The sequence below is a fragment of the Lissotriton helveticus genome, chromosome 2_1 (assembly GCF_964261635.1).
Source record: "Lissotriton helveticus chromosome 2_1, aLisHel1.1, whole genome shotgun sequence".
In the NCBI taxonomy this organism is placed as follows: Eukaryota; Metazoa; Chordata; class Amphibia; order Caudata; family Salamandridae; genus Lissotriton; species Lissotriton helveticus.
The window spans coordinates 514,823,731-514,851,261 of NC_136059.1; the positions used below are offsets into that span (position 1 = coordinate 514,823,731).

At 43.2% G+C, this 27,531-nt stretch overlaps 1 protein-coding gene and 1 pseudogene across 2 annotated transcripts in view; both read right to left on the reverse strand.

The window, feature by feature from the left end:
• The window catches only part of LOC144818098 (A disintegrin and metalloproteinase with thrombospondin motifs 6-like), a 674,525-nt gene that overhangs the window by 382,588 nt on the left and 264,406 nt on the right, over positions 1-27,531 (reverse strand). The gene's annotated exons all lie outside the window — the stretch shown is intronic.
• On the reverse strand, positions 4,199-4,339 carry LOC144820524 (U2 spliceosomal RNA; annotated as a pseudogene).

Genomic DNA, 27,531 nt, shown 5'->3' on the forward strand with positions numbered 1-27,531 from the left:
TGATTGATTATTACGTTGCTTCCACAAGGCAAATATGCACCACAGATAAGTCCACACCTATACTTCCAGAAATTCCCAGACATGAGCAATACCTGCATAGCGGTAGATGCATAGGAATAACTGCCCCACCCCCCATGAATTGTACTCCCATTACACATCTGAAAGTCTGGTGACATTTACAGAACCACTGAAAATCTAACCTCTTAATCAAGAGCAGCTATAAAATCCAATGCATGATATGACACACGAGAATACTCAAAAGCCATGATGTTGATAAGGTTTTATGCAAGGTTACAACACACATAAAGTAGAATTAACAGTTATGACATTCTGGACAAGGAGCGTAAACTATATAGCTATAACTATAAGTGGTAAAAGAAATGTCATGCCCAAAAGTGTGTTCACACCGTCACATGTTGGACTTAGTACTAGATGTCCATACATGTCTCAAACACAAGATGTTGAAACAGGCTTTCTCCACAGAATTCCAGTAACTGTGGAACAAGTAGCATGAAGACCAAAATCTTGCTATCAGTGACAAAACTGCAGATAGAATGAAGATACCTGATTTCAACAGTATATGTAAATATTATTTTGCACAAAATGTCAAGTCAAGTCAAGTCAAGTAATTTGTATAGCGCGCTACATACCCAGAGGGTCTCAAGGCGCTTGAGGAGGGAGGGGAGTTACTTGTCGAATATCCAGGTTTTAAGTTGCTTTCTGAATGCTAGGTGGTTTTGAGTGAGGCGGAGGTGAATGGGGAGTGAATTCCAGGTTTTAGCCGCCAAGTAGGAGAAGGATCTTCCTCCCATGGTGGTTTTGTTGATGCGTGGAACAGCAGCAAGGGCTTGGTTGGAAGAGCGTAGCTGGCGGGAGGGGGTGTAGAAGGAAACTCGCGTGTTGAGGCATTCGGGTCCAAGTTCGTAAAGTGCTTTGTGTGCGTGGGTGAGGAGGCGGAATGTTATCCTCTTATTGACAGGGAGCCAATGGAGGTCTTTCAGGTGATTAGAAATGTGATCTTTACGCGGGATGTCTAGTATGAGTCTGGCTGATGCGTTCTGGATGCGTTGGAGTTTTTTCTGAAGTTTTGCGGTGGTACCGGCGTATAGGGTGTTTCCGTAGTTCAGGCGGCTTGTAACCAGTGCGTGGGTGACCGTTTTTCTAGTTTCGGTGGGGATCCAGCAAAATGTTTTTTTGAGCATGGGAAGAATGTTGAAGCAAGATGATGAAACGGCGTTGACTTGTCTGGTCATCGAGAGTGAGGAGTCCAGGATGACGCCCAGGTTCCGTGCGTGGTCCGTTGGGATGGGTGCTTTTCCAAGGGCCGCTGGCCACCAAGAGTCGTCCCATGCGGCGGGGGAGGTACCTAAGATAAGGACTTCTGTTTTGTCTGAATTCAGTTTCAGACGGCTGAGCTTCATCCACTCAGCTACTTCTTTCATTCCTTGATGAAGGTTGGTTTTGGCGGTGTTAGGGTCATTGGTGAGTGAGAGGATCAGTTGAGTGTCGTCAGCGTAGGAAATGATGTTGAGGTTGTGTTGGCGTGCGAAGGTCGCGAGGGGGCTCATGTATACGTTGAAGAGGGTGGGGCTGAGTGAGGATCCTTGTGGCACACCACAGATGACTTCAGAGGCCTCTGACTTGAACGGTGGGAGGCGGACTCTCTGAGTTCTTCCGGCAAGGAACGAGGTGATCCATTCCAGTGCTTTTCCTTGGATTCCGATGTTTCTAAGGCGATGTAACAGGGTACTATGACAGACTGTGTCGAAGGCTGCGGAGAGGTCGAGGAGGATGAGGGCGACTGTGTCTCCATTGTCCAGTAGAGTTCGAATGTCGTCTGTTGCTGCGATGAGTGCGGTCTCAGTGCTGTGTTTGGCTCGGAAGCCGGACTGTGAGGAGTCGAGGGAATTGTTGGTTTCGAGGAAGGCGGCGAGCTGGTTGTTGATTGCTTTCTCGATGACTTTGGCCGGGAATGGAAGGAGCGAGATGGGGCGGTAGTTTTTGAGTTCGGTGGGGTCAGCTGTGTTTTTTTTTAGAAGGGCGCTGAGTTCGGCGTGTTTCCAGCTTTCCGGGAAGGTGGCGGAGTTGAGGGAGCAGTTGATGACGTCTCGGAGGTGTGGTGCTATGATGGAGTCTGCTTTGTTGAAGATGTGGTGAGGGCATGGGTCTGTGGGGGATCCTGAGTGGATGGAGTTCATCAGGCGGATGGTGTCCTCAGTGGAGATTGGGTTCCAGTCATTAAGGATGTTCAAGGGGGGTGAAGGTTCGGCAGAAGGTTGGGTGGGTTGGTCTTCGGGTTGGTTGTTGAAGCTGTTGTGGATGTCTGCAATTTTGTCGTGGAAGAACGAAGCTAAGGAGTCGCAAAGGGTTTGAGAGGGAGTGATGTCGTTGGAGTTGGCAATGGGGTTGGTAAACTCTTTGACGATGTTGAATAATTCCTTGCTGTTGTGGGCGTTGTTGTCTGGTCTGTCTTTGAATGCGGCTTTCTTGGCTGTCCGGATCAGTTGGTGGTGTATGCGGGTGGCGTTTTTGAAGGCGTCCCTGGTGCTGGTGTTTGGGTCTTTTTTCCAGGCCTTATCGAGGGAGCGACAGAGTTTCTTGGATTTCTTAAGCTCATCGTTGAACCAGGGGGCGTTTTTGCTGCCTAGTTTGATTTGACGTTTTTTCAAGGGTGCTAGGCTGTCGGCGCTGTGAGTTAGCCATTGTGTGAGGTTGATGGCTGCTTGGTTAGGGTTCGACGAATAGGCTGGGGGGTTTTGAAGAAGCGATGTGGAGATCTGATCGATGGTGATTTTGTTCCAGTTTCTTCGCAGAGTGGGTTGAGGGTGGTTGTGGATTGTGGTCTTTTTGTAGGTGAAGTGAACGCAGCTGTGGTCCGTCCAATGGAGTGCTGTGGTGAGACTGAAGGAGATGTGCTTGCTGGAGGTGAAGATAGGGTCGAGTGTGTGTCCTGCGCAGTGGGTGGGGGTGAAAATGACTGATTGTTGGATACATGGTGATTATGAATACGACTAGAAAATGGCCTGCAAACTTAGAACACTACTGTGGCAAGGGGGACACCCTAGAATTGCACTCAAGACATTGCAACGCAATCCCTACAATGAGGGGGCACTCCTTGACATAGAGGCTTTTTACTGCGCGTCCCATCTGATACCCATAAATGAGTGGATACACAAACACAGAGATCACCCCACGTACCGCCTCGAGAGGGAGGGAATGCTATCTCATACACACCTACACTACATCTACAGGGGAAGGGTAGCTCACATCCAATTGCCCTGGCCTCAAGTGACCCAGTTGGCATGGACAAGGGCTACCAAGATCATGGGCTGGACGGGGCGGATCACGCGGAACACACCGCTCTGCGTGGGGACTTGGTTCAGAGAACTACTTAAGCTTACAGGGTTTGAGACCTGGGACGTCCTCGGGATCTCTACGATAGGGGACATAGTCAAAAAACAGGAGCTTACAACATGGGCAAAGCTAAAGCAGGAATATGATATGAACAACTCACAATTCCTTAAATATGCACAATTACGTCATGCCTGGCAGGCAGAAAATTTCCCCAGCGAACAACTCCCGGAATACACACCCTTAGAGGACAGGCTCTTACAGAAAGAGCTAACACGTAAGGAGGTTTCCTTTACATATAAAACCATTAACAACAATATCCCAGACGGGCTAATAGGGCTCCAAACACGATGGGAGAAGAATATGTGGTCCATGGAAGATATTGATTGGGAGGAGGCGTTAATGCACCCCAGAGAAGTCGCCAATCAATCAAATCAATCAGTCATTTGTTAAGCGCACTACATACCCGTGAGGGTCTCAAGGCGCTGGGGGTGGAGGTGGGGGCTGCTACCGATCGAACAGCCAGGTCATAAAGGCAAGGCTAGGGCACATCCAATTTAAAAATACTACACCAAACATACTATGATAGGGATAGGCTTCATAAGATGAGAAGGGCAGAATCACCATTTTGCCTGGCTTGCACCACCACTAAAAGCAATTATTTCCAAATGATTCAGGCATGTCCCATACTTCAAACATAATCGGGCTAATAGGAACAGTCCTGGGGGTGACGTTTCCGATGGAGCCAAGATTTGTGAAACTACTGATTCCAAGTGAGGTGGACATAACAAGAACACAGTTAATTTTTTCCTCCCTGGGGATGTTAGTAGCCAAAAGAGACATAGCTAGGAGATGGGGTTGGCCGACAGGCCAACCATTCAGGAGTGGACGAAGGGGAATGGATATATACATGATGGCTGAGCAGACCACATTAAACTGATAAGAACAGATACTACACTTGATCTTAGCCAAAAGGCCGAGAAGCGATGGCTGAGCAGACCACATATCGTAGCAGAGGGTGTCCGAAAAAATTCCTCAAGATCTGGGACCCATGGAGACGGCACTTCAGGCTTGATATGGGGATGACATGCAAAAGTCCGCCATGCACATCACACAGGGGACTCAGACACGGGGCCCGAGGGCATAACGTCCTAGCGATTATCTTTGAAGCATATCAGAGGCCGTTCCCTGGCTCAAAACAAAACCACATAACCATGACAAAAAGACACTGGTGGCATGCAATGATTCACACAGATCGAAGGGGGGAGGTGGCTTTGTCGATGACGATCATATTTGTAACTGTTTGAGATCGAATTTTACAGATGTATCATACAAGAATTGCCTTGTTCTGATTGTTCAGTTGGAAAATAAAAAAGAATAAGACAAGGAAAAAAGCATGCCTACATGTAGGAGTCATAGCACTAACATCTGGTATGTGTGTGGATCCTCGCAAAGGAGATGAACAAATGCATAAAGAAGGCAATCGAGATAGCTTAGACACACAGTCATTAGTGAATGTTAATCTGATAATACAAATGGGCTACTTAAAACAATCCTTGCATTTGGGCCAGTATACAAATATACAACACTATTAGGTAGCTGAAGCACTAAAAGTTGCCAATAGAGTAATCATTCAAAAAGAAAAAGTCACAAACCTTTGGTAATTATCTATTTCTGGTGGATACTATATCTTCCCAAAGATTCTTCACCTTATGAATATCCACCAGGCACTGGACTGGTACAGAAAACTTGCTTCTCAGCAATAGCTCTCCAGAGCTGCCAGGTGGTGCCGCACAACATCAATTACTGCTCTGTTCACCCTAGATGTGATGAAATCTGGCTATCTATGGCACCATCTGGCAAACTGGCATCAGTTCTTTCTATGTTTTCCATGCTTCGTTGAATACTGCAAAGAGCAACTAAGACAACTTTTACAACACTGACAAAACAGCAGTAACGCATGTGCACACCTTGAATCTTATGATTCCCAGCACTAACTCATCACGGGAGGAGGAAGACTGGTGCGAAATCTGCAGGAAAATTCATAAATAGTGTTAATAAATGTAAGTAACTTTATTTTTTTGCATTCTTCTTCTGGAAGATTCCTTGCCTTATTAATGGGTCCAGAACCAATACATTTCAAGCAGAGAGATTCATGACTGCTGGTTAACAAAGGAAGGTATGCAAAACAGTCCTAGGAAAGTATCCAGCACTTTATGCAGGATCCATAAGAAAGTAATGTTTGTCAAAGGTGCCCAACAAAGACCAAGTGGCCACCTGGCAAATACCAGTTAACTGGACCTCCTGTTGAGGGAAGTCAAAGTTATTGCGGACTTCATTGCAAGTACAAGAAGGCCAGCTGGAGGATATTTCTTGGCCAAAGTGTAAAAAATCCTTATGTGCATGATAGCCAAGTGTGAAATTGGTGCATTTGGTTACCACCTTCGGGTGAAAACCTCAAACCGTTAATTGTCCACTCTGTCTTGTCTTGCGTCGCCGATGTAGTAGCCTAGGGTATGCCTAGGGTCCAGTCTCAGTAATCTCTGATCTTTCTTTGTGGATGTCTAAGATCATCCAAACCATCATGTGCACTTTGATCTCTCTCCACCCGAGCTACTGGTTGGCGTAAAGGCACAGGCTCTTAGGACCTGAGTGAGCATTAAAGAAGCCTGCTCAGGCCAATCACGGGGCTGCTCACATGAGAGCAGACACTTGCTGGCGTCTAGGAGCCTGCGCAGTGTGAGCAGAAGAATCTCGAAACTGCAACACAACAGCAGGTAAGTGCTTTTTGAAAATGTATTATATTCCACCTATCCCCAATAGCTCCCCCCTCGCCACCGGTTGTTATGAAAGGGAGCCGCTACTGGACAGGAAGGGTTTCAAATCCTCAGACTCTCACAAAGCTTGCCTACTGTCCAGTATAGATTGATTTTGTTATGGGAATGGGTGCAAGGAGCGTCAAATTTCCAATAAATTCCTCAGTCCAGTACTGTAGTCCATGATTTGTATTATTCAGAATCTCTCTCGAGGTCAACGAATTTCCAACAGAAAAAATGTCCAATCCAATGTGAATTACAAGAAATATTCCATCAAAATCAATGTTCCCTTGTCCATAAATAATAATGACAACTTAAAACAGCCTACGCATTTTGACCTTCTTGGACATCATCAGGGCTGCGAAATAATAAAACAACGAAGAATCAAAATGATTTTGTTATATGTTTTTGGGTCAGCAAGATTATTGCTACCAGTTCCAGTGATAGACAGAAAGTGTTTAGTTGACATCTCTCAATCTCCATGTGTGCTACCAAAGCCATAGAGGATTGCCTTGGAGTCTTGCTGCAAACATAGGTATTTTGTATCAAAGGAAGATGGGGCTGAATTGCAAATCCTCCTTGACCAATCTGTGGTGATAAGGATAGTTGTGGTGGAAGAGGTGTGGCGCAGCGGCCAAGGTGCCTGATTCCGGACCATGGGGTTCATGGTTCGATCCCTGGTGGCGGCAGTGGTCAGCCCAGCACCATGTGACTCTGGGCAATAGCTTGCTTAATCTTCCCAAGGGCCCCCAGCGCCGGGAAACCACTTCGGAAGTAGCTGTGTGCTTTACAAATTCAAGGTTATTATTATTATCCTCCCCAGCTCTGGTGAGGACATTTCAAAATACTGAGATTGGCAGCAATGAGTATAGCAGGACCAATGATCAGCTGAACTTGAAGGCATCCTTTAGAGAATCAATTGGAAGGACATTTTGGCACAAAACTGAGAAGAGGTCATGTTCAGGACTGTGGCAAAGAGGCCCACACATGGACAACACAATCTGGAGTAGGTTGTATCTGTCACTTTGTTATAAAGAGACCACTTGTGGTCCCCCAATGAGAGGTGGAAAAAATGTATATTGTAAGGTGGGTTGCTACTGGGTCCACAACCTGCTAGACACAGGTGTAAGGCCTTCGTGGGGACAAGACTCCACATTACTCTGCCTGTTTATGTAGTGGAGAATGGTTGTGTTGTATGACAGTACGTGAATGGTTCTCCTTGAGATGGAAGGAAGAAATGCCTTTAGAGCAAATCTGACTGCTCATAACTCCAGCACATTTATGTGCATCTATTGATCCAATGTAAACCAAATGCCTGGGCAGTCATTATTCTCAGATAAGTTATACAGCTCAACAAAGATGCATCTGTAATGAAGGTGGCATAAGTCTGCACATGACTGAAAGCAACATCTACGGAGGCTGGAGGAGCAGGTCCATGGTATTCTAAGGAAGCAGAGTTGAAAATTCACACCTAAGCTGAAAGGCACCTTTGATGGTGGGTACCCTGCTACCTTGATGCCCTCATATACCCTATGGCATTCTGGCATCAACAGGATGCAGAAGACATAAGACAATCAGGGCGAGCAGGCAGAAGGCTTGTAGAAATGGGATCGAAATCAGATTCAGAAACATCAGAAACCTATCCCAAATATATGAAGGGAAAGGAAAGCCTTCATGGAGGGAATCCACTGCATGGATACTGAAAAGTCCAAGTATTGCAGACAGGTCATGGTGAAGATGTTGCTTGACCTGCGCAAGTGACTCCATCTTCACCAGCCAGTAATCTAAGTACCGAAATATATGTATGTCTGATCTCCTGAGTAAAGCTGCCACCACAGCCCAGACTTTGGTGAACACTTGCGGTGCGGTCATTAGATCAAATGGTAGTGCCGCAAGATGGTAGTGTTGTGCCCCCACCCCCATTTTAATAGAAGGTGAGGCCTGTGAGTGGAAATAATAGGCAGATGATAAAAGAAATTATGGATATCCAAGTGATCCAACAAAACCTCTGCATTGAGGGCAAGCAGAATATGGCTCAAGATCAGAATTAGGAATTTAGCCAGGGATCGAGAATGGGCCTAAATGGCCCCTTTGCTACACAGGGAACTAACCTCCACCTTCAGACTGAAGCATGTGCTGGAGAGCACTTCTTTGCAGAAATAAGGCGGTCCGGTGGGGAGCACTTTGAAGGAGTGCACACTTCTTGTGGATTAGCTGGAGAATCCAGCAAAGTAAAGTGGCCACTCCTAATTACTGTTAAACTAGGAGATCAACTCCACCCTCACCAGAAGCTGGTGGTGGAGGGGGAGGAGGGGGAGTTAAAGACATTTTGAGGTGGCAGATCCAGCGGAAGATAGGGGAAACTGCAGCTGCCACCTTTTGAAATGTTGGCATTCCTTATTTCCGCTCCGACTCCGAAAGAATCAACAAATCTGCTAAAAATTCTGGATCAGCTGCCCTGAGGGTTGTTCCTTGGAGAAGCTCAGATGCTACAGCACTGATGGTGGAGCTTCTTCATTGTAGGGGCCAGGACAAGACAATGCACCATGGGTTTACTATCCATAAAACATTCTCGAGAGGAGTCAGCCTCGCTTTTAAACACATGTTCATTAATACCACCTGGACATCTCCTGAAAGCCTGAAGATGGGATACAAATGTGCTGGCACACAAGTAACAGTTGTGGCCAAAGATAAGACCATTGCATCAGAAAAATCTGGGCTGCTCTTCCAGCATATGTTTGGAGGCATCCAACCGACTGCAGATCAGGCATTGTTGACAGAAAAATTTGTATTGGATGTTGCAGTACTGTGGTGTGAAATTTGTCTGTGAACTGCTGGGCCCAACAAGGGATTCTCCCACCTAGCAACAACTGGCTCTAAGATTGCTTCCTTAAATGGCGACAATGACTCTGGAGCCACTCAGAACATTGGCAGGATTTCAATCAAGATGTTGGACTTCGTCTTAGAAGTGGGCAGGGCCATTTCTAGTGCTTCCCCCGCTTTCCATGACATGGAGATAAAAAAAACACTACTTCTGAAGCAGGGCCTGAATGGTAAGGAATATTCCGCCTCTGGTGAGGTGCCTAGGCCACTTGCATTTTGTAGATCCAAATAGAGGCTAGCATTTGCCTCAAAAGGAAGAAGGAGTTTGTCAGCTTCCACTGTATCCCTCGTGCACCCATTATCCCTATTAGGTATATCTGGGACAGATGAATTTAATCGAAATAGGTCTGCTATTTGAGCAAATTTCTGGAACTTAGAAAGGTGGTGTGACACAGGTTTGTCATCAAAATAGGCTCATTCTTTTTAGCCACTTGGATATCAGCCAATTATGCAGGTGAATGCTGTGCCAAAATCGACTCTGAAAGCATCACCAGCGATTGCGTCATAGTTGGTAATAAAGGCACAGAGGCTGGCACCTTAGTAAACAAGAACTTCTTTACAATCAGAGCCAAGGCCAGAGCGTGTGAAGATGCAAAGTCAGGTGGCGTCAAGATCAGAGTGTTAGAATCAACTAACCTACAGGTTTGAGTCAACCCGTGGGGAGTGGGCCAGTGGGTAGAGGTTCACTCTTGATCATGTCTAAAGTGTCTAAGCAAAAAGCTGTGGCCTAGAAGGAACTCATGCATGAAGCAAGGACTCTGTCTTCATCTTCTTCAGGACCAGAATCTGCTCCAATGATGAGGAAGAGCCTGGCATTCGAACACAGTGTAACCAACTATCTGAATGGCCGCGGGGCTATTTACCCGAGGAAGAAGTGCACTTCTTCTTCCATTGGTGTTATTTGTATGTTAAATGAAAAGATCCCTATGGGGATCAATGCTTGTCCAGTGACATACACGAAGGAGGCGACAGGGACCACTTTGTAGTATCCTCACAAGCGCCTAAAACAAATAGTTTTGCTTCCCACATCCTGAAGGACTTAAGGTTTATGGAGGTGCAATACTAACTTGATAAACATAGTCCTTGAAAAATATGGCCAATATGTCCACCTGATATCAAGAATGATCTACAAAAGCAACTTTTGGGTAGATTAAGCAAAGGGGAGTTTCTGAATTGCCCAAAGATCAGTTGTGAAGAACAACCTCATACACAAGGTGTTTTGAGGTTTCCACTGCACAACCAGTAGATTCTGTGATAGTAAAAAAGATATTCCGAGAAATTTCTGTGGAGGTCTGCTTACTGGTTAAGGTAATCAAGACATTGCACAGAAAGATATATGACATTGGATGCTTCCAAATTAGACTATTGCTGTTATGTGGTATTAACATAATGTTAGACACCACTATTGACATGTAAATGTTGGTTTCAAAGTGCAGCAGGACAACAGCAAGTTCACCAATAGACATAATCAAGAAAAAGCACTTTTACAAGGTATAATAGCGTGACCATTGAGTTTGATATTCTATTAATCTACCTTTATCTAACGTGGTTTACTTGCTTTTCTCCCTGCCCCTTCAGTTTGAGTATCTCCTAATCTACCATCAAGTATACAATTTCCTCTGCACAATTATCAATATGTTTCAAATACCACCGTGCCACCTACCATTAACAAGAATGTCTATACACCTCATCCAACTTCCAGTATTCTTTTTTGTTTGTTATTTTAGGCATTAATACAGTGCAGACTTATCCACAGGGGCAACAGAGCAGTTAACAAACATCATACAATAGCAATTAACAAGAAAAGAAGTGTCAACTACAGCAATGGTAACACAATCTACGATAAGAGGAGGAGAGGTCGACATAGAGGGTGAAGATGGGTAATTAGAATACTTAATTAGAGGGGGCGTGGTGGGAGGGTGGCAGACTTAGTCCAGTAGCATAGTCTAAACAGGTGAGTCTCAGGGGTTTTCGTGAAAGAGATGAGATTTAAGTTACATCAGATGATCTCAGGCATGATAATCAGAATCGAACAGGAAAAAGGCCAATTCGTGGACACTAATACCAAAGGAAAATGTATCTTGAATGTTTTTCTGGTAAGCAAATGAATAAAGCTACTCAGCAGTTGTAAGGGCTGCACTTAAGTATGTTCCAATAAATTCAATTGTGTGCCTTGAAACTACAAAAATGTTGTCACATGCATGCATTCAGCAACATACCTGTAGCTAAAATCATTTCTAGTGAAACTACTCTTGCTCTGTTTTCCAACTTTCTCTCCTCTGCTCCCATATGCTTGCCTTGTTAGGGTTACTGATAAGACACTATAACAGTTATCCTTTTATCTTTCCAATAGCACATTCTTCTTCTATTTCTACTGGAGGGTGTTGTCTAATGTTTGGTCCCAAGTTCCATCCATTTTTCCCACTACGCTCCCTCTCTTGGTGAAATAATCTGCTTTAGTTTCTCACATCTTCTTTCTTCATACATCACCTAAATGGGTCTGAATTGCCTCCCTTGAGCCAATCATTCAATCTAAAATCTGTGAATGTCATGAGAGACTGAATGGGTTTCCAATTATTAACGCTGAACTCCCATAAGAGAGGCGTCTTTTATTTCAATGCCTCAAGTGTTCCATCACATCTGTCCTTTCCCATCCCTTTTCCCCGGACGTCATCACAGTCTAACCTGCAACCAGGAATCAAAGGGTACTATTCAACTCCAAAAAGTGGATATATTGCTTAATCACATCTGCAACGCAAGCACCATGTTTCTGTTACTGATTATCACACATTTGCCTCCACCTTCCCTAAAAAAGGATCAAGACTGATCAAGACATTGGTAATGAACAGATTGGACCCTCTGAACATCTTTCTTGTGTGTCTTTACCATACACATATCTAGGATTTCCTGTTTTCAGTTTCTATTTGTTGAGAATTCCAGTGGTATTTTTCAGTGTTTTCCATTGTTTTAAAAGATCGTAAAACATCATGAGCGTGGTGCTTTTCCAGTGCTTTTGAAGAATGTGTCTTTTAATTTCTTTGCTGGTTCATTCCTATAGCCAATTCTTCCTATCTTCTTTCCTACTCATATGTCCTTTCCTTGAATTTCCTCTTCCAAGTAACTTTTCATTATTTCCTTTACTTCCTAGCACTAAGCCTCCTCTCAATAGCAGTCCAGTCTAGCCCATGTCCAGGATAAGCATGAATGCTGATATGTTTGAACATCACTAAGATTTTATTGCAGCAGAATAGAGCTTAATAGCGAGCATTTAACAAGGCTCCCTGCTCTTCATTTATATTGTGCTCGGTGGTCTGTTGCTGCAAGATAGTGGTGCACTATCCTGTTCTTTGTCTCAAGTTACCAGGAAAGCACTTGGCTAATAAATGTGGTATTCTGAACCTATTCCTGCTCTACATGGCCCTAGAGGAGTAGTCTGCAGAGGAATTGATGTTTAACTTGCCTGTTGACCTTTGTTTATTTGAAAGTGGTGTAGGGACTGTGCTCTTTCCAGTGTTCCCTGTTCTAGTAAATTTTCAGTCTAGGTGAAAGGAAGAAGCACAGCACTACAATTAACCCCTTCGACGCTGAGGTACACCTCTCGTACGCTCATGACGAGCTAAGCTCGTCATGAACCGTGGGTTTTTTAAAAAGTCAGCGCACAGTGGGAAAACCCGCAGCGCACATGGTGTTAAATTAAATATGTTGCCTTATCTCTGGGCCTCGGTGTGATTGCTGAAGTTGTTAAGGATGTGTACCATGTCCTTTTGTATAAGGTGATACGGCTCCTGAAGGCTTACTTTTTAAAACAATCACCATATAACACTAAGAACAGGAGTATTGGATACAGTACATTGATTATGGAGGCGTCCGTATGCAAAGTGATGTTTGTTTCCAAAACCTTGATACCTGAGCTTCAGAAAACAATGTTTAGTGCCACTGTCCGTGAAGGAGTGGGAGGGGTGAAACTTTGCTTGCCTTTACTGAGATCCTGGTCAGAATTCAGCTGCAAAACTGCTGGCCATTTCACAGCAACATACAGTGAGCTGAAGCCATATGAGTTAAACCTTGCACCCAAATAGAAGTGGAAATCCTTTTTACCCCTACCAATTGGACACTGTAATACACTCCTGATTTTCTGCCAACCGTCATCTTCTTGGCATAACCAGAACGTTTGTGCAACCTCTTCAGGTTCAGAACAGTTGAAGCATTTGAGCCCTTTGCTATGAACACCTTTCCCGACCACATTAGAGCTATGTCACCCCTTTCAGAGTTTAAAAGACACCTCAAATCCCCCTTTCCCACCCTGGTGGTTACATCTGTGATATCCTCCAAAACAATCCTAAATATTGTCAATTGTGTGTATGCTGCATAGAATATATGCTTATATGTACTGCCGTCTAATGTCTGTCTTTGTTGTTGCCTTTCATGTACCTGTTTAACTACTCTAATGCAAGCCTCAAGCACTTCTCATCCTATCCCCCACTATATAATACAGATTCTGCAGTGTTCAATTATATTTTCTGAAGGATATGAAGTTTGGCATTACAATTCTTAAGATCCAGCCAGCTTTGAAGGAACGCAAGTAAATGACTCTCTTCTAAAAGCTCTTAAATATCAGCAAGGCTACATATGCAGGTATTAATTGCCGAATACAAAGGACCAGCTACGAATTCTGGATAGTTTCCACTCTTTAGGTGGAAAGCCGCTCTTTTTTAGTGTATCACATCTATAACACCAGCAACTCTCTATACCTGCCTACTTTGCATGTCTGCTTTTCTAGCTGAATTGTTAAACATTGAATTAGCAAAGCACCATCCAAGTCAAGCTAGAAAAATATTGAGGTATTTGCCATTTTTGTGGTCAAGCATGGGATTAGTTAGTTTTATTCATGCTGAGCTGAAATATGATAAAGCATTTGACCATTATAGGCACTGAATTACAACATTGAATTTGATGAGATACCACCCATGGCCACCTGGAATAAATAAAAGCAACTCTTTATGAGTGTTTTGCTCTCATTAGAGTTCATCGGAGAAGCACAGATTGTCAAGACTTAAGTGGGCATAGGTCTAAATCTTATTCAAAGCACCTACTAGGATCTCTGGGTAGTAAACTGGTATTTGGTTAAGACCGATCTCTCATAGACCTTTCATCCATAAAAACAATTCTGTCATGCTTTATGATTCATTATGACACTGTGATTTGCCACTGCTCTTTTGAGATCATATCATGTAAATGATTCTTTAAGCATAATCCACTAAATGGAAGGTTGGAGCCAGTAACCAAGACTATCATGGTCTGTGGCTGTACTCCCACAGTCATCTCCTGTGTCCATTTCTTTTGACTCCTCGCTTCATTGCTATACATTTCCTTTCCATTTCATGTATGTGCTTTCTCTGTATACTTTCCTCACAGCTCACCCCCTCGTACCCATTCAGCACCATAGCTTTTTCTGACTTTTGATCACGTTTTTCCTATCCCTTCTCATTAAAACTCTACACATCCCCATCCATGGTAAAGAGCACTAAATTAAGTGAAAACACAGGACCAAGACTTCCCAAGGCTGCCTCGGTGAATCAAGAACTGTCTTCCTGAATATATCAGATTAAATGAACCACTGCTCTCATTCAGGAGGAACTTGAACATGTTAATTTTTACAGTTTATCCCTAAGAATGCAAGAACCCATGGACCATTGTACACATGATTTTGACTGCCTTCCTCATTCACCTGTCTCTATCTCTGTCGTTTGCTTTTACTTTATGTCAGTGCAACTATCTATCCCAAGTTTTTTCCCCAATATATTTTCTCATAACTGTAAACAGCTATTCTGTCCAAGTGGCTAGGTCAATGCTATAACATAACATAATGTGTATTTGTAAAACGCACATTAACACAAACAGGTAGCTTTGATCTGAATAACAGATGTTTAACAAATGGATAATAAATAAATAAATAATGTCAACCCAGTGACATCATGACAGTATGTGCAATAATAAATAAAATGTGAAAACTGTTATCATAGTTATGAATAAACCTACTTTGTATAATAATGATGGGCATATAAGCATAGGTTGTGATGTGCTTTGAATGATATTAATTAATTGACTGCTTTTCCTGATAGTGGTGCAGGAAGCTTTAATTATACATTGTGAACATCCTTTTCTTTTGGCTTGCAATCAAAATATTTGGTTCTAAGCAGAGAAACACAGAATGGTAAACAGCCTTTACAACACATGCATTACTATGTAATGCCTTTGCCACATATTTACCATGCATTACTTTACCACGGATACACCTTTACCATGCATGCCTTTACCATGCAACATAAGTATATTTAAGGTATCTTAGGCGTCTTTACCACGGATATACCTGTACCATACATGGCTTTACTAGGCAAAATAAATATGTTTAAGATCATTGTCTGTGTGTATGTATATATATGGTTTATAAATATACACGGACACTATAGCGAAACACTTGTCAGGGGTTGCTTTTACTCATTTCAGGTTGGCTTGGATGGTATTTTACCAATCCAAAGCTGTAATATTGTGCCTGGAGTGGTAAATGGCTTTTGTCAATTTACAGCTCGATGTGGATAGCACTGTGCTAATCCTATGCTTAAAGACTTTGTTGTACAAATGGCAAAAGACTTTGTCCATTTCTATCTCGGCATGTATAGCACTGTGCTAATCCTACGCTTAAAAACTTTGATAGAAAAGCAGACATTTGAGGTGAGCAAATTTAGAGTGTCGCGGGTGTTGAGGGTGCTCTATACAGGAGCTGCCTTCCACCTAAACTTGGGAACTACCCAGATTATCTCCTTCTTTTTTGCACAATTTATGCGTCACTCTATGCCTGCAAGGGTATTGTTTTGACTTATACTGGGTGCTCCCTTGTGTCTGGACAAAGCTAAACCTCTCTGACGAGCTGTAATGACAGAGAAACACGTGTCAGGGGGTGCTTTTACTCATTTTAGGTTAGCTTGGATAGTATTTTACCAATCCAAAGCTGTAATATTGTGTCTGGAGTGGTAAATGGCTTTTGTCAATTTACAGCTCAGCGTGGATAGCTCAGGGCTAATCCTATGCTTAAAGACTTTGCTGTACAAATGGCAAAAGACTTTGTCCATTTCTATCTCGGAGTGGATAGCACTGTGCTAATCCTATGCTTAAAAACTTTGATAGAAAAGCAGACATTTGAGGTGAGCAAATTTAGAGTGTCGCTGGTGTTGAGGGTGCTCTATACAGGAGCTGCCTTCAACCTACACTTGGGAACTACCCAGAGTTCGCTCCTTCTTTTTTGCATAATTTATGCGTCACTCTATGCCTGCAAGGGTATTGTTTTGACTTATTCTGGGTGCTCCTTTGTGTCTGGACAAAGCTAAACCTCTCTGAAGAGCTGTAATGACAGCGAAACACGTGTCAGGGGTTGCTCTTACTCATTTCAGGTTGGCTTGGATGGTATTTTACCAATCCAAAGCTGTAATATTGTGCTTGGAGTGGTAAATGGCTTTTGTCAATTTACAGCTCGGTGTGGATAGCACTGTGCTAATCCTATTCTTAAAGACTTTGCTGTACAAATGGCAAAAGACTTTGTCCATTTCTATCTCGGCGTGGATAGCACTGTGCTAATCCTATGCTTAAAAACTTTGATAGAAAAGCAGACATTTGAGATGAGCAAATGTAGAGTGTTGCTGGTGTTGAGAGTGCTCTATACAGGAGCTGCCTTCCACCTAAACTTGGGAACTACCCAGAGTTCTCTCCTTCTTTTTTGCATATATATATATATATATATATCTCTATTCCCGCATACATAAAGACGAGGCGGTCCTCCAGTAGCTGCTTTATCAATATTTTTATTTCCAAACAAAAGCTGATTTTCATCTCATTTTTAAATTTTTTAACTTGATCTTGGTCATCATCTTTGCCAATTAATCCTTTGAATTCCTGAATTTAGAGCAGTAACTCATTCCTCTCAGTGTCTGCATGCTTGATTAAAATCTTTATTTTAACTGCAACACATGATGGACGGAATGCTGAATGATTCAAACATTCTCCCCCAGTCAAGAGATCAGTTACACTTTTTGCCCTAAGTGGGATTGGTATGCCCAGACGTAAGTCCCTTGCTCACTGTGCCACTGGATTCATGCTAGCCTGGCTGATGAAGGGTGACATACCCCGAAACCGGTCCCAGGATGCTTGTTTCCGGTCCAGGGAGGACCTGGCTTGGCAGTTCGGTCTTGACTGTTCCCATGAGGCACACATAAAGACGAGGTGGTCCTCCAGTAGCTGCTTTATCAATATTTTTATTTCCAAACAAAAGCTGATTTTCATCTCATTTTTAAATTTTTAAACTTGATCTTGGTCATCATCTTTGCCAATTAATCCTTTGAATTCCTGAATTTAGAGCAGTAACTCATTCCTCTCAGTGTCTGCATGCTTGATTAAAATCTTTATTGTAACTGCAACAAATGATGGACGGAATGCTGAATGATTCAAACATTCTTCCCCAGTCAAGAGATCGGTTACACTTTTTGCCCGAAGTGGGACTGGTATGCCCAGACGTAAGTCCCTTGCTCACTGTGCCACTGGATTCAAGCTAGCCTGGCTGACGAAGGGTGACATATCCCGAAACCGGTCCCAGGATGCTTGTTTCTGGTCCAGGGAGGACCTGGCTTGGCAGTTCGGTCTGGACTGTTCCCATGAGGTACACATAAAGACGAGGCGGTCCTCCAGTAGCTGCTTTATCAATATTTTTATTTCCAAACAAAAGCTGATTTTCATCTCATTTTTTAATTTTTAAACTTGATCTTGGTCATCATCTTTGCCAATTAATCCTTTGAATTCCTGGATTTAGAGCAGTAACTCATTCCTCTCAGTGTCTGCATGCTTGATTAAAATCTTTATTGCAACTGCAACAAATGATGGACGGTATGCTGAATGATTCAAACATTCTCCCCCAGTCAAGAGATCAGTTACACTTTTTGCCCTAAGTGGGACTTGTATGCCCAGACGTAAGTCCCTTGCTCACTGTGCCACTGGATTCAAGCTAGCCTGGCTGATGAAGGGTGACATACCCGAAACCGGTCCCAGGATGCTTGTTTCCGGTCCAGGGAGGACCTGCCTTGGCAGTCCGGTCTGGACTGTTCCCATGAGGCACAGGGTCAAGATTGATTTGCATATGGCTGGGTCCAAACTGGGCTGGAGTAGTGGGCAAAAGAACAATGGCTTTAACCCAGATCTCTTGACTGGGGGAGAATTTTTTAATCATTCAGCATTCCATCGATCATTTGTTGCAATTACATTTTCCACCCTAAGTGGGACGGGTATGCCCAGACTTGGGTCCCTTGCTCACTGTGCCACTGGACTCAAGCTAGCCTGACTGATATACCCCGGAACCGGTCCCAGGATGCTTGTTTCCGGTCCAGGGAGGACCTGGCTTGGCAGTTCGGTCTGGACTGTTCCCATGAGGCACAGGGTCAAGACTGATTTGCATATGGCTGGGTCCAAACTAGAGTGGCGTAGTGGGCAAAAGAACAATGGATTTAACGCAGATCTCTTGACGGGGAGAATGTTTGAATCATTCAGCATTCCGCCCACCTTTGTTGCAGTTACCCAAATGATTAAAATCTTTAGCATACCTAATGAACTTAAGGAGATAAGGATTTGGGTATTCGTATGTAGGTGTAATCAAAATTCTCAAACCTCTAGGTATTCTCCCAACCTCTATATATTATTTCAGGGAGGCACTTGAACTAGCCCATCATTTGGACAGGTCTCTCACTGAAAGTTAGGCACTGCGACATGCGCCAGACACGTCAAGGGTATAAGAACTCCTGCTGTTTTCCCCTTTGTTATCAGTTTCCACAGACAACTTTGCCACTGCAAGTTCTCTCTCATGGCAAATATCCTTAGCAACAATCTAAATATTAAATCCTTTACAGACATTGTCATGAAAAAATAACTATCAAAACTCAGTTGCATTTTTTTTACTAATTTGGGATTGTGGGATTACAACAGAGAAGGATTGCATTTAATTTTGAAAAGATGAATTTATGCATGTATAGGTTGAGCACATCATGGTAGACTTTGATTATATATAATATTTGCACTTTATGAAGTGTATTCCAAGATAGTGGTCCAGGTTTGGTGACGCCATTGGTCCTTTGTATATGTCCAGAGCACTGATTTGAGGGAAGGAGTATGGATTAGACACAGAAAAGATATATAAAATGTATCGTTACAGTGGTTTATTATTGTGAACAAGGCTGGTGTCCTAGCCGCATTGTGTTGATTTGAATTCCTCTGCCTTTATTTGAAAAAAAAAACTATTGATAAAGCAGCTACTGAAGTGCCAGCTCATCCTTACGTATACAGAGATGAGAGAAGCTTTTAATAGATGTGCAGGTGGGCGCGTCTTACCCGAGCACCACCGGAGGTTTAGTGCAAGCCAGCAACAGCAATTTAGATGTGGAATATATATATATATATATATATATATATATATGTCGATCGAACACGTATTGCTGAATGCTGAGGTGCTTTCAAAACGAGAGGTGTGCGGGTTGTAGCAGACTCAGTTTTTCCGCTCGAACTTCACCAGTACTCTTTCAGCCACATCCATGAAGAAGGGAACTGCAATACCCAGGCATTCTTTGATTTACTTTATTATCGTGCAACTGCTTAAATATGCATATATATAATATATATATGTGTATGTGTATATATATATATATATATATATATGTATATACGAGATATCGATTGCGAGCTTTGCACGAAAAACAACAGTAATTTGCACAGAAATGATGTACTGTATTGCGTAATTTGCACATAACAATGCGTTATTGCACAATTCAACGAGTTAAATTATGTGTTTAAACTTGTAAAAAAGATAAACTAGAATTGGGTATTATACCAATATAGAAATGGAATTGTTAGAAATGTAGCTTTTTGCACTCAAATTCGAGCACTGTCACTTTAAATGCATCACAAAAAAAGAAAAAAAGTGAGAATTGTTGGCATATATTGAGTCAGGTGACAACCTTCCGTGTCATGTGATCAAGGTACATCAGGTACCGAAACGCGTTATGGCCGACAAAGCAGTAACAGCTGAATAAATAAGAATTCTTGGCACTAACCTGGGTCTGTGCTCCACGTTTTTTTCTGGAAGAGAAAGCGCAAGCTATCAGCTCGTGGGAGTGGAGTGGTGTGGATATTGCTAATCGGTGAGCTTCCTTCTCCGATAGTACACGGACCCCTCGTCTGCAGCAGAGGGCTGGACTCGCAGCAAGAGGAAGCAGTCTGGTAACGGACCAAAACCAACGAGTTATCCTGGAGGATTGTAAAGTGCGAGCAGCCCCCCAACAGTGTTAAAGGTGCAGAAGTTCCTGCGGAGTAAGCTGAGCAACGGTGTCGGGTGTCGGAGGACGCGGGACAAGCCGTCGTAAGCTGAAGGTAGGACCAATTGCACCGCATTGATAAAGTTGGGTGACGAGTGTGCAATAGTGGAGTCACGCAACCGGCATTGTGAAGACATCGGTAGTGACGAAACGCAAAAGCAAACAAACATAAAATTAACAGCTGGTAACGATGTCGGCAGACACGCTAAGGAATCGTGAGGCAAAAGCGGCGGAAATGTTCGATGACACAGCAACACCGCCAACAAACAACAGATCCCAAAATGAATTGGGGTCATCTGGAGTAAGTTGTGAGACTATGAAAGAAAAATTTCGGACACTAGAAAAACTATGCAAACAGGAACAAAGCAAATGATGGGAGGGAAGGTCACTTCAACGTTACCTGGATGTAAATCGTGTACCAAGAGGTTTACGAAGTCTCCTAGCACCGAGCTACGAGACACCCGACCCCAACATGCTTAAAGAATGGGAGGAAACAAATCTGGAGTACTCACGAAAGCTGATGATAATTCTAGTGAAATACGCGGAAACAGACCGCGAAAAATTACAACAGAAGATACACGATTTAAATGAGGAAATAAAAACAATGGGACAAAACGATGAGGAAATTAAATTAAGAAAAGAGATGACAAGCCGTCTTGAAAGAGAAGAAGAAAGAATCAGAGAACGGAAGACATACAAATATCATCGAGACAGAGTTGATTATGAATGCGGTAGAATATTCACCTTCGCTAAGAAATATGAGAGCATGAAAATTAAAAAAATTCAGTGGAATAAGTAAAAATGTAAACATAGGCAATCGCCATAACAAGCAAGGTGAATCATCGACGTCAAGTCTCAGCTCAGCAAAAGAATGTGAGTCAGAGGATACAAGGGCAGGGCGAGTACCAACTACTATATCGTTGGTTGAGGAGCTGGATTTTTTGGTGGAGGAACAAAAACAAACCCTCAGGCCAAAGCGACAAACGACGATAGCTCCGGCAAAATTAAAAATCGCACCCGCAAACGCAGAGAAAGGAGAAGGGCATGGAAAAGGAGAAACGACCAAGCGGTACCAAACAGGCAGGTGGAACTGCAAATAAATGGAGAAAATGAAACCAGGGATAAGAAGTCTAAAAACATAACTGTGACTAATCTATCTGACGTAACATTGAACACAGCGGAGTTACAGTTACTATCCTTGGGACTCTCCTTTGCGCCTGAAAGCACCTTTGACTACGCATCCACACGGATGGATGTTTACAAAGGAATTAGAAAGTTAAAAATAAGAAAGTATCATCTGCTCAAAGGAGAAACTGAGCGCAGTATCCTGGAAGAATCAGTATCAGACAATCAGGAACAAACAGAACAAATGTTCAATACCCAGGAAAGAATCTTAATTGAAGACCTAGCGAATATGGCATCCACTCAATCACAGGACAATATGACACAAGGTGAAAGTGATGTAACAACAGTATCACAAAGCATTGGAACATGCACTACCAAATTCAAACCTCGCTCCAAATTTGTTCCCAACATGCCGAGAGATGAAATAGAAATATACCACGAACAAATAACAAAGGAACTTAAAGAGTTAAATGTCGCCACAAATAAAATCAAAAACAGAAAGAAAAGGAAATTGGAAACGAGCTATCACCAACTGATGAGCAAGTTATCTAAAAATAGACAGATTGTAATAAGAAATGCAGACAAAGGGGGTAATCTGGTAATTTGGAAAAAAGCAGACTATTTACTAGAAGCCCAAAATCAATTAGTGGATAAAGACTGTTACTGCAGATGTGATCTAAGTACATTGAAAAACACATATGAACAAGCATTTACAATGCAACGGTTTCGCCTTTGGAAATGTTTGAGCTATTGGCATTGTAAATGGAAACATTTGTATTTATGTGTTGGTTTTGAAAACAGATAAATAAATGGCATTGTCCTTTACATTGCCAATAGCTCTAACTTTTCCAAAGGCGAAACCGTTGCATTGTAAATGCTTGTTTATGTTTTGTATGATGGTCAGGATTTGTTTTACTGTATGCTTTGTTTTATGTTTCGTTCTCACCTTCTTTCCCTTATACTGCATTAAGCATTTTTGTTTAAGTAATTAATTCACTTTAACTGCCTTTTCCAACAGGTGTTCTGCATTGCTGTATACTAGCGACTTTATTTTGTTTATAAAATCCAATAAAGCACTTTGAAAGAAAAAAAGGGCCAAATTCCAAAGTTGGCATTTTGAGTACTAGTGCATATGTTCTGTTTTTTTTGGGTGCATTTTACACCATTTCTGGAAAGGGAAATTACGCAGTCACCCAGGCTCAGTCAAGGTGCATGGTATAAAAAGTGTGAGGTAAAGATTTGTTGGAGGGTTTGTTAAGTTTACTTGAGGGGAGAAAGAATAGCCATTGCCATCGATGCGCTTGGTAGAAAGGCGAGGTATTGAGAAAGGGAAATGGAGAGGCAGGGGAGAATGAGTGTAGTTGTGAGGTCGAACATGGTAAAAATGGGCCTTTAACCGTACCTTTCCCAGATGCGGTGTGTGGAAACCAAGCAGTCAAAGCACATATGCCGACCCGAAGGTTTTAGAGCGCTTTACATGAGAACCTGTTACGTTTCACATTTTTTTTTTCTAGGTACCGGAGATTAATAAATTTGCCCGGAATAACAGGCTGTTGCGCTGATGCCGATACTCCAACCTCGTTCCCCAGTTTCTAAGTCGTGAGCATTGGCGGTTATGGGTCATCCTCTCTATAAAAAGGAAACTCGCCTCTGTGGGCAGTCAGATTTCGAGGGTGAATAATGCACAGTTCGGTGGTGCGCTGGGGGCAGTTAATTGGGTGTAACGCTTTGAGCGCCAATGGGCACAGTACACATGGTGCTTTTGACATGTGGTTAATTTGTGAAGAAAAAAAAAGATAAGTGCCGGGGCTCCCGTCAGGGGGCAGTACTTTGCACCTGCCCAGTTCTCCTGTTAGCGCCGCTTAAAACAAAACCAACTACAAACAAGCAAGTACCCCTCTATACATGCTTCCATAAAGTGTACACTCGTTATGTAAACTGCTGCCAGTGTTATAACCAGCACGTTATCCTAGAATTGGTAATAGTAGCACAGACATTGAAAAGCAGATCCAACTTTTACTTTCATACTGGTTCGTGCTACAGAAAAAATGCTGACAGTTTCATTTTAAAAACTGTGAATGCAGGACATATTGCTCAAGAGAGGTCAGTTTAAGTTGTGTAACGTGTAACATAAGAGAAAACGTATGCCACTTAACACGATTTTCTGTTATTAACCTCAAAACGCTGACATACAAAAATAGTTCATTGCTTATTGTATCGATCTTGACTTTATGGGTAATTCTTAGAGGTATGCAACCTGAAAGAAGTGAGCTTCAACCTGGTCTTGTAGCAGAGGCATCCCATAACAACTACATTGCCCAAGTGGCAAGTTTACGTGACACGAATCGTTTACGGGGAACTTCTGTCATTAGCGACGTCAGGGTTGGGCACTTGTTTCCCTTTCGGTGACGAGTGAAGCAAGCCAAAAGCGGACAGTTCCCATGCCACCGTCCCAATGCTGCTGGAGACCGGACGGGGTGCGGCAGTAACACAGTGTAACAATTTACATTGCTGGGGTAGCCATGCGCTATACAAGCTCCGTTGACCTAACATAACATGATGGCCAAGCAACAGGTAAGGATGATTGTGCTTAAGTTACAGACAACAGAACCTCACTCAATCTTCCACCGCCTACCACAAATGAATGAGTCCTTGTGTAATGAAACCGGTGCCCATGTAAAGTGCTCCAATACCTGCGGGTCCAGTTCGCGCTAAATAAAACTGCAAAAAAAAAAAAAAAAAAACATCAACAGTCGAGGCTCACCTCATGCGGCCCGTACACCACAGCCAGCGCCTTGGTGTTGCCCTGCTCGATGTAGGCGGATCCGTCGGCCTGCGCGAAGACCCCCATGCGGGCCTGGATCTTGCGCAACTCGCCCGGCTTCCGCCCGTCCACCCGGTAGCCCTGGTCGGACAGCAGCTCCATTCCCGCCATGTCAGCGGCCCGCGAGGATGCACAGACAGACTACACCCGTGCAGTAGCTTGGGCAAAGAGAGACCAAAATACTACCTCTCCCGACATGCTGCTCACCATGACGCCATTTCCGCCTGGGCCAGGCTCTGCGGGCCGTGACCCTTCTTTCTTTCCACTATGGAAGCCTCAACACTTGTCTTTAATATGCTCAAAAGATCAAATTAAGGGTCTAATGCCGCGAATATTCTCAACGAAGACGGCCATCTTTATAAAGAGTGACTCGAAGCCAAATACAAAGAGAATTCCACAGTAGATCTAAATAATTTGGTAATATCATTGTACCAAAGCGTAAACACTCTTGTAGTAAACGCTTAAGATAGACCCTGTTAATTTCTGATATATTAAGTAATATATTATTAACTATGTTATTCAATTTTTTTTGCCGAAATAAAGATCTTTTTGACTTGACTTGAATAATAATAATAAGAAAATGAATATTACATATTGAAAAAAGTATATACTATACTCGTAAACAACGCTTTGCTTGCTGCTGAAGGACGTTTGGTGCATTGAGCGAAACAACTGCTCCACTGCAAAATGGCCGCGTGGTTTACGTATACTCAGTACGGCGGTGTATCACACACGTGTTTATTTGCGCTCCAATTCCGATGTTTGTCTGTTTCCTCTGGCCTCATCACAGTGCCTATTCGCTGGTGTCGAAATCTAGGTTCTTCGTTGAAGATAAGGCAGGGGGGTAAGTAGCCTCATTTAATCTTGGGTGGGGAGGATCAAACCTGAATTCTCAGACGAGTAGGAGGTTGCATAGACAAGGCTCCAGTGGAATGCCGCCGTCCACAGATCAAACAGGATGAACACAATGTCCTGGAATGGAGGTACAAGCAAGGCTTCTTCCCCCCGGCTCTTCAAGAGACCGGCCGAGCCCCTCCTGTGCGAGACGCTCTTGCGAAGGAAGAAGGAACTGAGAACAAGTCAGGTCCCGGGCCGCGCTGTGATTGGCTGACGTCACGGGGGTGTCCCGGGCCGGCAGCCAATCACAGCGCGGCCCGGGAATGACGTCACGGGGGTGTCCCGGGCCGGCAGCCAATGGCAGCGCGGCCCGGGACAAAGGGGCGGGGCTTAAAAAAAGCACCAGAAACGCCCCCGAATCGCGTTTTCGAGAGAAAACGCGATTGACAGCCTCTGCCTCCCAATGGCTAGCCTCCATTTATGGAGCTAGCCAATGAGAGGCAGAGGCGGTTCTAACCCCACTATTAAAAACAACAGATTTCGATCTGGGAGGGGCTTCGCCCCTCGCCAGGTTACGAAACCTAAAAACTATACATGAAAGTGATAGCCTGGAAAGGTTTGGGCCTTATAAACAAAGAGGAGTTTTTATTTTTGAAAAATGAAAGACCAACAACACCTGTACTATATTTCATACCAAAACTCCATAAAAATCCCCAAAAACCACCAGGGCGACCGATCATATCAGCGATAAACAGCCTAACAGAACATATGTCCCAATATATCGATCATTATTTCAGTGCCCAGTATAACACCAACGCGTTTCAGCCTAACGGCCTTGCTCACGGCGTCCTGTGTACAAATAAAATTATATATATATATATATATATATATATATTTATGTGGTGGTTAGGATATTTTTAGCGTTTAGGGGGTTGGTAAGGATAAATGATAGTAAGGAACGTTTTAGGGCTAAGGGGTGGGTAAGGTTTTTTTTAGGGTTTAGAGGTGGGTAAGGTTATCGGGTGGTAAGCGTATTTTTAGGGTTTAGGGGTGGGTCAGGTTATAAGGTGGTAAGGGTATTTTTAGGTTATAAGGTGGGTATGGGTATAGGGTACCAAGGATAATATTAGGGTTTGGGGTGGCTAAGGGTATAACGTGGTAACGATTTTTGGGGAGGTTTAGGGGTTGGTAGGGGTATAGGATGGTAAGAGGGTTCTAGGGTTTAGGGTGGGTAGGTGCAAAGGGTGGTATGGATATTTTTAGGGCTTGGGGTAGGTAGTGATATAGGGTGGTAAGATATATTTATAGTTGGGAAAGGGTATAGGCTGGTAAGGATATTTTATAGGGTTAATGGGTTGGTAGGGGCATAGGGTGCAATGGGTTGTTTTAGGGTTTAGGGGTGGGTAAGGGTATGCAGAGTTAAGGTTAACAAAAGGGGGTCAAAATGTAAAAAGGAAAGGATTTGGGAGGGCTCCCCCAATAAATAAAACATTTAAATGTATGTATAATCATGTTAAAAAGGGGTGGGGGCATTTGAACTGGGTTCCCAGAGGTAGATTAAGTAGCATTTGTGTCTCTGCAGTCTGGACCAGCTGCAGTCTATGAATGACATAGTCCGTCAGTCCAAGTTACAAAGAGTTGGTATAGTTATGTTATGTTATGTTATCTGAAATTTATAGAACGCGCGGCTACTCCCAGGAGTGTATAGTCCAACCTAGAAGTAATGAGGGTCTGAATCACAGTCTTCCTGGCTGGAGCAGACAAAAGAAACAGAAACCTTTTCAGTGTGTGATGGGCCCGAAACATGTGAAAATTCAGTCAAATGTGTTAGCCATAGAAATAGACCTTCATTGTTCAATTTTTCTGTAATGCCTTTTGGAATGGTTACCTATTATGGTTTATCTTTTTTCCATGATAATGTTTCATGTTACTATGTACTTTATTTGTGATGGGATGGCCAGGTCTCAATTTGCAATTGAATGAGTGCTGGTGCTCATAGTTCTGTTCAGTAACCAGCAACTGATGCTTTCAAACATCGGCACACTGAATACCAAGGCTGCATCAGGGGTGTGGAATTACAAAAAATATCTACTTATCCATGGGACAGGTTGCTTCATAAATCTACTGGTCCTGTAAAATAATCTACTTGTCCCTTTGGTGCCATGTAGTGGGGCCACAAATTATGGAAGCATTCTCATTAAATAAGAATAGCCTCTATGATTATGCTAGGGTTAATACTATAGTGGGGCTTGAATACTAGCAATTTTCCTTTTTTCAGTTCTACGGGCTGGAG